The following is a 13,044-nucleotide window of genomic DNA, read 5'->3' as shown; positions in this document are numbered from 1 at the left end:
ATTTCATTCAGCATAATGCCCTCTAGTTCCAACCATGCCATCGCAAATGGCAAGATTTCATTTCTTTTGATGGCTGCATAGTATTCCATTGAATATATACCTCATCTTCTTTATTCATTCATCTGTTGACGGACCTCTAGGTTCTTTCCATAGTTTGGCTATTGTGGACATTGTTGCTATAAACATTCGGGTGCATGTGCCCCTTCGGATCACTACATTTGTATCTTTAGTATAAATGCCCAGTAGTGCAATTGCTGGGTCATAGGGTAGCTTGATTTTCAACTTTTTGAGGAACCTCCATGCTCTTTTCCAGAGTGGCTGCACCAGCTTGTGTTCCCACCCAAAACATTTTTAAAAGCTCCTCAGATGATCCAAACTTGCACCTAGCTGTGAAGATCACTGCCCTGTAGATTATCAAGGGGTAGAACCAGGTGCACTAGAGTAGTGTTAACTGCAGAATGGAAGGTTTCTTCTGAGCATACAGTTCTACAAACCACATTTATTCCTGTCTTTGTTTACTTAGACTTAATTTGTCCTTTTGATAAAGTATACTTGTACATTTTATAATCCGTCCATTCGCTTATTTCATTATTTATCTAGTATTGACCGAGTGCCTCTTTAGTACTAAGCGTGGCCATGGGAAGTGGCATGATGTGGGGGACGGTTTGGGGAAGGACTGTGCTCCCCACTGAATTCGGATAGAGCTGGGGGAACTTCCCCCATGGTGCTGCAGGACTTCTGTCAGGAACATGTGGGGCTGGTTATAAACTGCATTTTCATGCAGAAGGTGATTGGTGTAAATATAATCAGTAAACTTCTTTTTATATCTTTATGAGATAAAAGAGACTTAAAAAAAATTATTTATTTATTTGACAGACAGAGATCACAAGTAGGCAGAGAGGCAGGCCGAGAGAGAAAGGTCAAAGTAGGCTCCCTGCTGAGCAGAGAACCCGATGCGGGACTCGATCCCAGGACCCTGGGATCATGACCTGAGCCGAAGGCAGAGGCTTTAACCCACTGAGCCACCCAGGCGCCCCTAAAAGAGACTTTCTAAGTGGATAGAGGATAACGGTCCCTTCCAGTTGGGGGAGGGCTCTGGGAAGCCGTCACGGAAGAGGAATTTGCATTGACCTTGAAAGACAGTATTTGGATAGGGAAAAAAAGTCATAAAAAAAGCAAAGGGATGGAGAAAAGCATGTTTCGGGAGCAGCTGAAACATGGCTGGGCTGCTTCAGCTGGAGGTATAAATTTAGGAACAGAAATGTTTACCTTCGCAGCACAGAATGCTGATATACAATTCTACACTTGTTCTTTTATGAAAATGAAGGCTGTAAAAAGATTTTTATATGCTGTTGACACTTCATCTGATCACATGGGCATCAAGGTTATATCTGAAAGCAGTGTGGTTATAATGTAGCAATGCTGGTTCCCTATTAAGTTTGTTGAGAAGGGGTTCTACCTGTCATGCATAGTCAGCTGGCTTTGGCCAGCTCTTAAATCAACATTTAAATAAGGAAACCAGGAAACCCAAGGGACAGAAAGTCCTTGCCGCGATGTGTATCTAAGGGTTTTCTCAAAAGAAGTGAATAAATAAATAAATAAATAAGTGTTGAAATCGTAGGGGGGTTTAAGGAGTGCAAAGTGCTTGCTTTTTTGCGTGCTGTTCTTGGACCCAGGCCATTTTCACAGTACCCAGTGGTGTTTTATGTTTTCCTTAATTTATTGGTGATTTTATTTCATGACCCTTAATCCAGGAAATGCCACATAAGAAACACACCAAAGAAACTTTCCTATCATAAATTTTAAATATACAAAAATGGTCATCTCCGAGCCCTTCAAGTACCTTGAAAACTTTGTTTCAGAGCTGAACATGGAAAATCATTAAACCTTAAGAAGGCATACGAGAGAACTTTTTTCCTTCATCTGATCTGATTACAAGTATTAAAATAAGCTTTAATTAAAACACATTATAGTGCACTGATCATTAATGTACCCTGTCTTAACAAATCCTTAGCTACACTAGGAGCAAATGATAGTTCTATAGACCAGCTGGGAAGCCCCGGGTTTCTTTCTCAAACAGAATTTGTTGTTTAGCACATTAAGTAAACTGTGCCTCTGGTATCTTTGATACCTGGTACTGCTTTGACCTGCTCTGTTCCTGTCCCTTAGGCGGACCCTGCTCAGTACCCCAACTGACACGTGTTCTCATCTGGAGGTTCCTGTTGATTCTGAGTCCTGGTGTAATGCCTCTTGGTTTCTTACCTAATCCAGGCCAAGTGACCAAGTTACCTGATTTGGGCTGAATGTGGCTCCTGCGGAGGTGGGGATTTTGGCTGTCCCTTCACATGGAGTTCCCTGCTTCTGCCACATTTTCCAGGTGACATAAATGGTCACCTTCTAACTGAACTTCAACTCGGATTTAACCCTTTTATTTTTTATTTTTAAAGATTTATTTATTTATTTATTTGACAAAGAGAGATCACAAGTAGGCAGAGAGGCAGGCAGAGAAGAGGAAAGGAAGCAGGCCTCTGGCTGAACAGAGAGCCCCATGCAGGACTTGATTCCAGGACACTGGGATCATGACCTGAGTCGAAGGCAGAGGTTTAACCCACTGAGCCACCCAGGCGCCCCATGGATTTAACCCTTTTAGATAAAGGAAGATTTAATGCCTCCCATCTGGCAAATATTCTTTTTCTTTCTCCTTTCATCTAGAATTTTTTACCCTTAAAATTCATGAATGACATTACTTTTAAAACAAAACAAAATTTCTTGATATAATCTTCCCAGAGTATATCATCAGAGAGGGTCAAAAGCAAGCAACACTCTTACAATATTAGTATCTTTGTTTCTTTATCATGATTTGGAGTTATAGTTGCTCCATCATTAAAATGTATTCTGCATAAATGATACTTCTATAAGTATTCATCTATATATTCTAAAATAATTTTTGAATGACTAGAGAGTTGTTTCATTGGTTAAGATGCTCAGTATCATTGGTTTTCCACTCAGATTGCAGGCATTTCTATTTTTGTAAACATAGGCGATTCTTAGGTGCAACCCAGTGCTTGTTTTGAATGTGTTCATGAACTACCTAGGGACCTTGTTAAAATGTAGGCTCTGATTCAGGAGCCTTGAGTTAGAGTCTGGTTAGGGGCTGAGAGCCTACATTTTTAATAAGCTTCTAGGTGTTGTTAATGCTGATGATACTTTGGGTAGCAGGGCTATAGACAATGACTTCACATGTATTTTTAGAATCCTAAGGAAACAACATCTAATACAGTCAATGCTCAATATATACTACTTAGAGGATGGAGTGAAACAGTAAAAGCAAATGTTGATGGTTTAGGTAGGTTAACGGTTTATTGTGTTACAAGAAAATTAACATAGATATAGGTCATTGTCCAAAATACATTCAGTATTATGACTTTTTAAATATTCTGTGCCATGGTTGTAACATATTTAGCTACAGTTAGCACTTCTGTGTTGAAACCTCTACATTACCAGAGACTATGCTAGGTAATATGGGAATGACAAATAAGTTGGACAGCCATGTCTGCAAAAAAATTTATTTTGCAGCATAGTTTATAGAAACTAACTTTTTTTTGTCACATCTGTTGGTAGGGTTCATCCAACTGTTGTAACTACTCAGTCATACGCACTTACTTAGCATCGCATGCATTCTGTCCTAAAGCTGGCTGCATGTTTAAGAAGAAAAGGTGAGAGAAGATTAAATGAAACAAGATGGGATTGGGAGGGAGACAAACCATAAGTGACTCTTAATCTCACAAAACAAACTGAGGGTTGCTGGGGGGAGGGGGTTTGGGAGAAGGGGGTGGGATTATGGACATTGGGGAGGGTATGTGCTTTGGTGAGTGCTGTAAGTGTGTAAACCTGGTGATTCACAGACCTGTACCCCTGGGGATAAAAATATATGTTTATAAAAAATAAAAAATTAAAAAAAAAAAAAGAAGAAGAAAAGGTGAATTTGCGATGATGAGGATGGAACTAGAGGGTATACTCAGCAAAATAAATCAATTGGAGAAAGACAACTATCATATGATCTCTCTGACATGAGGAGGTGGAGATGCAACATGGGGGGCTTGGGGGGTAGGAAAAGAATAAATGAAACAAGATGGGATCAGGAGGGAGACAAACCATAAGAGACTCTTAATCTCACAAAACAAACGGAGGGTTGCTGGGGGAGGGGGGTTGGGAGAGGGTAGTGGGGTTATGGACATTGGGGAGGGTATGTGTTATGGGGAGTGCTGTGAAGTGTGTAAACCTGGTGATTCACAGAACTGTAACCCTGGGACTAATAATACATTATATGCTAATTTAAAAAAAAAAAGAAGAAGAAAAGACAAGGTTCCTAGGGGACTAATAATAAATTATGCTAATTAAAAAAAAAAAAAGAAGAAGAAGAAAAGGCAAGGTTCCTAGGTTGAGAAAGACCATTGAATGACATAAAATAAGTCATAGTTTATTTTCAAAAATTACAACAGTGATGATGATGATGATGATAATGAGTCTAATATAGATAGTGAAAGCTAACACCTACTGAGTATGTGGAATATATTAAGTACTTTATAATAATTATTTTCTTAAGTCTTCCTAGTGTTCCTATGAAGTAGATACTTAGTTTTCCTATTTATGCATGAGAATCCAAGACTCAGGATTAATTAACTTGCTGAGTGGTAGAGTCAGAACATGAATCCAAACAGCCTGGACACTCTGGAGTTCATTGGCTTAACTCCTAAGTTATGCTGCTGTAAGGGAGACACAAATACGATAGAGATTCCAAGGGAAAAGAGGCCTCATTCTGACTGAAAGGAGTAAGCCTGGAAAGATGGTGAGATTTCAGCAGGTGTAATAAGGTGGAATGACAGTCTAGGGAGACGTAATAGCCTGAATAAATGCTCTGAGACTAAAAAAAAACACACAACTTTGAAGTTTTAATCCTGGTAAACAAGAAAATTATGGTTCAACAGTAACAGTAATGGGAAATCAGGGAAAATGAGGTTTCTTGAGTTTATTTATCAATAGATCATGCAATCATTAGAATGTTGAAAACCATGTTCTTGGATTCCCGAGAAAAAAATCCAGGCTGAAAATACTGACTTGAGAATTACCTATGCATTTAGTAAGAAATTTCTTGAATGTAATGTTATCTTGAAAGTGAAAGTAGACAAGATGACATAATTGCAATAGCTTGTATGTGTCTCATAAGATAAAATGCTTACTTTTGAAGTAATTTTAACTATTTAATATTCTTAGTTTTACCCCCCAATAAAATGGAATTCTATATTGAGGAGATTATATATAATTATTAAAGTTGAGCAAAAATTATTTTTGGTACATTAATTTAATTAAACCTAATTGGAACAATTTCTTAATAGACTGACATATAGTTATTAGATAAAATTAACAACTATTTTTTTATTTTTTGGTCTCAAACAGTGATTCTTAAACAAACAACCAGAATGGTAACTAAAAAGGATGATGTGTCTTGTTGTGTATCATGAATTTAAACCTGGAGCCAGAATGACAGAGTGGTTATAAGTAACGGCGTAGGTTCAAATCCTGACTTGTGGGATGGGTGTTAGTACACTATTATTAATAATAATGATAAATAATAATATTAATAATGAGGGACACCTGGGTGGCTCAGTGGGTTAAAGCCTCTGCCTTTGGCTCAGGTCATGATCCCAGGGTCCTGGGATCGAGCCCCACATCAGGCTCTCTGCTCAGCCGGAAGCCTGCTTCTCAGCCGGAAGCCTGCTTCCTCCTCTCTCTCTGCCTGCCTCTCTGCCTACTTGTGATCTCTGCCTGTCAAATAAATAAATAAAAATCTTAAAAAAAAATGATACCTACCCTTTAGAACTTTTGGGGGGGACTAGCTGAATTAATACATATACATTTCTTGGAATAATATCTGATATATAATAACGGTAGCTAACTTTTCTTGAACACTTGTTATCTACCAATAATGATTTTTAAGAGAAATTAGGAAATGTTAGATATTATTATTACTATTATTATTATTACTAACTTTTACAGGACTGTTATTTTATAACAAGAACGTGCCTTATTAAAATAATCATTAACTAACTGAAAAAGAAGGTTTTGTCTGTTGTGCGTGCTGTTTTGGTATTCTCATTTCTCTTCAGACTTAATCTATTTAAACTTCGAAATACTGCAACAAGTTCAGAGTTGGTATTTAAAGATGAATTTATTCACCCCTAGAGTTATAGCAGAGAAGACATTTTCCCCAAAAAGTCTCCGTGCATGTTCAGAGTTTTAAGTGATAAGACTTTCTTGATATTTTAGTGACACAAGATAAAATGAGAACTTGTGAATCATAAATTTAGTTCTGTTGCAAAAATTTTGAACTTTAGTTTTTAAAAAAAAAATTTAAAGACTTTATTTATTTGAGAAAGAGAGAGAGAGAGAGCATGAGTGGGTTGGGGGTGCGTAGAGGAGAGAGAGAAGCAGATTCCCTGCCAAGCAGGGAGCCCGATGTGGAGCTTGATCTTAGGACCCCATGACCATGACCTGAACTGAAAGCAGATGCTTAACCAACTGAGCCACCCAGGCACTCCCATAATCATGAATTAAAAAAAAAAAATTCTGAATAAATTGAGTGATGCTCAAAATCTATCATATTCCAACTGTTGGAGAAAAATCTAGAGAAGTTTTTATACTTTTGCACACTCCCTCTTATTATTGTCAGTGATTGGTTGTGCCGCAGACTTCTGAGGCATGGTGTGGAGAATGTGTCAGTCATCTGAATACTATTCTACTGGTGACATTTTTGTTATTTATTTTCTTGTATTTTGCATGGAAATAACATTGTTTCCTAGAATTTGAAGACTTCTTTTTATCATTACCTGTTTGTAGTTCTATTCCTTCAGCTATTTCAGAACACCTTGAATTCCATAATCAAAAAAGATTATTATGTCATGTAGGGACAACAGATCAGAGGCCATTTTCCCCCTGATGAATCCATGGGCTTAAAGAATTAGAGAGACACTTAAGTAAGATGAAAAATAAATGTGTCCATGATGTTCAATATCATCAAATATTGAGTTTTTTCTATAAATGTAACCTAAACAGTCATCCTGTACAGCAAATGCACTGTACCTGTTATTAATATAGCTTCTCATACACTATTCCATCAGCGTGGGATTGCTTTGCTGTAGGAATGCAACTTATATTTATGAAAGTTTAGATTAACTGAAACTGAAAGAAAGAAATTTGATAAAATACTTGAGGGAAAAGTATATTGAACTTGTTAATAGTTCCAAGACAAGTTATGGTAGAAGGGTCACAAAATAAATTTCCCCCGAGGCGAAGAAGTTAACACAAATGTGTTAGAAGACCCAGAGTAAATGAGAGGGGAAGAGTGTGGCTTGAAGATGTCAGCTTGCATGCCACACCGAAAGGCATTATAGAAACATTATGAGCCAAGCAAATCATCTGTGCTTTGGCTATATTTTTATTCACCAACTGACAGTTTGTTGCCACTTATTATTTTAAGAGACTTGATTTATATTAGTTTTTTTTTTTTAAAGATTTAATTTATGTACTTGAGAGAGGATACAAACAAAGGTGTGGCAGAGGAAGTAGGAGAAGCACACTCCTCACTGAACAGGGAGCCCAATGTGGGGCTTGATCCCAGGATGCTGGGATCATGACCCGAGCTGAAGGCAGATGTTTAACCAACTGAGCCACTCAGGCGCCTGATTTATGCTTGTTTTAAATACCATTTCTTAGCTTCACTGATATGCATCTCTTTACCTATTTCTATTCCAGAACAAGAATAATAATTTGTATCATTAAATTATATTAGATGTTTAGAAGAAAATGATAATTTGACTTAATACAAGGAACATATGTTGTATATAAATATATAACATACAGTCTGCTGAGCATGACATATAGGTAAACAATTTATGATAATTCAATGTCATTTGTTATATCAGCTACAAGAATAAGCTTCAGGTCGGCCAGAGGTGGCGGGGTTCATCCATCCTTCTCTCTTCTCACTCACCTGGATAGTTTAACCTGGTAACACAAACATCTTTTTCATCTGCATGCTTTTCATTTTAACAGTTGATAAGTATGAATTATGTTCTTAGTTATGAGGGTGATAGGGAGGGGGCAATGAGGAGAAGGAGTAGCAAGAAGGAAATAAAACACCACTTGTTTACTTAGGAGGGATTCTGGGTATATGAAAGACACAAAGTGATAAGGGCTGTGATAGAGCCACTGAAGCCAATGGGAGAAAGTGAAGCTTTGTGGAGGAGATGGCTCTGGTTGTGGATTGAATTAGCTTTCTCCACGGAGCAAAGTCAGGAAATTCTAGGAAGAGGCTTGCTACAGTGGGCATAAGGGTCTGATGATGGCCAAAAGCAGAATTTATTTGTGAGTGATGTATCTACATCCTCCTTCCAACAATCATGGTCAACAATAAGATGTTTTTGCAAAAAATGTGGCACTGTTTTCAACAGTACAAAAAAACATGTTTGTAGTATATTAATGTATTAAAGGGGATTAAGTAAATCAGTCCCTGAACAGTGTATAATAAAGGGTAGGCTGATGAACACTTTTTCCCCCAGTCATTTGCACTAAATGCTTACATTGCCTTCAGCCTTGTGCCCCAAGGTTCTATTTATCTTTTATTGCTGAGGACCACACTCAGTGCCTCTGATGCCTGTGACCAAGAGATATTTTATGAATATTTTTATGATGGTGATGATAATCTACTGTAAAGCAGCTTAAGCAAAAAAGAAATCATTAAATAAAAATGATATTTGAGATTCAGTGTTTATTGACACCCAGTAAATACCAAGTTGCTGTGAATTATATATTGGACTGTATGTAATGTGGCATAGGGAACATAGTAAGTCACCCAGTAACCTTCACCTCAGCCCATTGCTTACTACCCATAACATATGAATCACCTTACTCTCAAGTTGTCCTTCCAAATGCCTCTTCTACCTTTCCCATTCCCGTTGTGCTACACCTTATTTGTAAAATGAGAAAAATGGTGTGCACTCCATGGATCTTGAAAAGTTTAAGAGATACAACTTACATAAACTACTTAGCACCATGAGCTCATAGACATTGGTCGAATTAATAATGGATGCTGTAATGGGTAGTTGTATGGACTGAACAACCGAACTTTGGATTCTATCAATGGTCTTTTGGTTGATCTTCCTATATGCAGAATCTGCCACCACCTGCTGCCTCTTGTTTTTCAAATGTCCAGAATCAGAATATCTTTCAGAACATCTGTTTGAAGCATGATTTTTTTCCACATCAGGAACAATAGATACAAGACCCTTTGGACTAATAATGGGAAATTTGCAGCTTTAAAGTCACTCCATACTGTGTTCAGTTAAATCAAAATGTTATGTAACTCTACTTTGAGCAAAATTTCTCCTTCTCTGATTTTACTCATTGGTCCTAGATCTATCTTCTAACCATAAGGAAAAAACTTAATTTCTTCTCCATGTTTGTATTAAATGTATTTAAGGCTATTCTCTCTCTCTCTCTCTCTCTTTTTTAAATCATATCTGATCAAAATCTTTAAATGATTTCCATTTGCCCAACAGTAAATTCCAAATATCCTTTCCAATTGTTGAGAGACTGTTAAGAGTTAACCTCACTGACCTTCTTTGACTTGTCTCCTATTCTAACGTTTGTGATATAGACCTGAGGTTAGTTAACCCACACTTCTTGCAATTCAGCTGTTGAGCTTCATGATTCACAGATTCCACATTGCTTCTGCTCTTTCTTCAGTTGTCCAAATTCATCTCTTCTCTATATCCTAAGGGCTTTAGGGCTTCGTTAAAATATCATTTCTCCATGAAAAACTTCATCAGTTTCAACTGACCTATCCTTCTCTAATGCTATGTAGCAAACTTTCCACACTGGCAAACTTGATCTAATTCCAGTCTTCTGATGCTCTCTGCTAGCTTGAAGACTCCTGTTTTTCTTGTCTATTATATTTATATGTTTAACTACATACTATCTGATATTTTCCTGACTTAATTTTATAACTATTAGATGATAACTTCTATAGGCTACTTTTTGGTATTATACTTTGATTTGTTGTCATTTAACAATATCAAATTTATGAGCCTGGTTTCCCAAATAAGATAATCAGTTCTATAAAGGTAACACTTCTGTCTTATATTCCCTTTGGGATTCAACAACATCTACAATACATTCTTATAAATTACAAACTCAACTATGATTTGATTAGAATCATCAGATTCTCAGTAATTGCTTACTGCATACCTGATTCTATACTAGCTATTGTGAAGAATACATAGATAAGGTGTGGACCTTTCCCTCAAGGAGTTTGGTTTTGGGAATAGATTGTTCTTCCAAAGATCTTATCCTCTTATCAGAAAACCTGATCAAATTATACTCCAATGTGTTTAAATAGAGTAGAATTTGTTTAGTTCATTTTTATCACTTGTATGTCTCCATCTAGTTATGAAGTTAAATCAAGGGTAGTCTTGCAAGAAAATTTTATTTGCAATTTCTAGAAGGTCAGATGTCAGTGTCCTAGTAGATCTTGGAAACACCTTATAGAATTCTTTTCGTTAGAAATATATTTTTTTCTTGATTCTAAACTTCTGTACAATTTTAAGAACTGACTTATCTTGAAAAAGCCTATGTAAGTCAGCAATCTTATCTTGAATATTTAGGCCAATATAATATTTATTTCAAGCTAGCAGCTAACAGCAATTTCTGCAAACCATCTGGAAGGATAACTTATCAGATTACATCCTCTCTCCTCCCAACTTGTCCCAGATAACAGTCTGCTGAATGGTAGATTATCCTTGTACTTCCCTGAGGGGCCATTTTGGAGTTATACTCCTAAAGTAGTTGATAAAGCTTGGCAATTTTACCAAAGATAAATAATATTTACATGTGTAACTACTAAAACAGGAGATAATTTCAACTGTTTTTTTTTTTTCTGTTTATTTATCTATTTAGTCTTTTGATGATTTTGCAGAAAGAAGTACTAAGAGGTTTTGCAGTCTGTTTTCGCTAGGTCAGTGTTTGGGGGCTTTGTTACAGAGAGCAACAGTATTTGCAATGTGGAATATCTCTGACAGTGTAGTATTCAGATGCCCCACTGAGTCATAATTTCAGTCTATAGAGTTTATTTTTCTCCATATGGTCATAAAGGAATATGATGTAAAAGTATTTCTCAACAGTAATGACATCCACATTTTGGAAAAACTAGGAATTGTACTTACAGAAGTTTTTCTTTTAAGAAAGATTTCCTTCCATGATACAGCATCAGCTATTTCTGATACAGAAATCTTAAAAGAATTATACCAGAAACTAGAAAGTGTTCATAGGAAAAAGTGCTCACTTCTGAGTGGGTTGGACTAAATTATGTTGGCACTTAAGAAAATTAAGTCTCAAGGACTGCATTCTAGAAACACATTTTAAAAAATGACTAGAGATATGGTTTCAGTGACTCTTCGAGCTAAACCTGTCTCCTGCTGGATAATCATCTGATCCCTGCTTAACAATTTCCACTAAAGCCTCTGATGGTTTGGATCTGCTTTGCATCTTATGTACTATAACAACTGTGATAGATTACCAACCTGGCCCATGGTTAGATTCGTGTCTGTCCCAAAATACTTTCTGTGCCACTGTTGATTACTCACGAATAGAGATGCTGGAAAGAATAAGTACAGTAAGAACACATTTTATTAATTTCCATAGAAGGTAAAGTAAAACTGATGTGTGTGTATGTGTATGTGTGTATATGTATTTCCTATGAAGACTTTTATCTGTGATTTTGTTTAAAATAGTGGAGCTGTGGCCAGATTTTGTAATTTAGATCATAGAAATTCAGCCTTTGTTTTGTGTAGCAGGGATAAGTTTAATTTAGACATAGGATTTAAATCCTGCTTTGATTCTCATTACTTTTATGACTTTTGGATGACTCTAGCTGCAAATCCATAAAAGTTTAGGTATAGAACACTACTCAGCTATCTATGGAAATCTTAATTCATTATTTATCATTTATTCACATATTCAACAAAATTTGTTAGATACTTACCATGTAACAGATACTTTAATGGGTACTAATGAATAGAAATAAAAAATGTGATCTCTGTACTCAAGGAGCTCTCAAAAAATAAAAAATGTGATCTCTGTACTCAAGGAGCTCTCAACCTATCCTACAAGACCTATACATTTCACAACAAGCTGAAATGCAAAATGAGAAATAAACAATGTGTTATCAGAGCACAGAGAAGGGAATGAGTACTTTCTCCAGGCTGGGTATATGTGGGGAAAAGTACATTTCAATATAGCAAACATTTTTCCTGGAAGATGTCAGTAGTTCAGAAGACATGATGGATTGAAATGCATTTAATCTCATCATATGGCAGCTGTGGACTTTAATGAAAATAACAAAAGTCCTTTATATTTCATAACCCTTTACAGCTCCAAAGTATTTCACAAATACCTCCTGTCATATAATGATTTATAAGAAATACATATTTGGTCTTTCAGATGACCAAATATATAATTCTCAGATACATTTGATTTTTATCCAGTCACTAGAAATGCTTCAGAGCCATAAAGGTGAAATGGATGTCTTGTTATGAATGAAGGTGACTTTTAGACCCCATCCAAAGGCAAGGGTTAGTTGCCAGGAGGACCAACTCTGTGATTAGAGGGTTGGAACTTTCAGTCCAACCTTCTTATAGTACATAAGATGCAAAGCAGTTGGACTTTCAGTCCAACCCTCTTTCAGTACATAAGATATAAAGTAGATCCAGAAGTAGTAGAAAGGCTAGAGGTTGAATCAACTAACGGCCAATGGTTAATGATTTCGTCAACCAAGTCTCCATAAAAACCCAAGAACTTTTTGGTCCTTTTCTTTTGGGGGTGGGTAGTTTCCATGCTTGGGGAATCAGAACACTCTCACATGACACTAAGCCAGTTCTCAAGCTTCACAAGGACAAAGGTTTCTTTATTCAGGACTTCTCTCTATATATC

This window comes from Mustela nigripes, chromosome 5 (assembly GCF_022355385.1).
Source record: "Mustela nigripes isolate SB6536 chromosome 5, MUSNIG.SB6536, whole genome shotgun sequence".
Classification (NCBI taxonomy): domain Eukaryota; kingdom Metazoa; phylum Chordata; class Mammalia; order Carnivora; family Mustelidae; genus Mustela; species Mustela nigripes.
The sequence above is the reverse complement of the archived record's forward strand: the minus strand, read 5'-3'. Positions refer to the sequence as shown.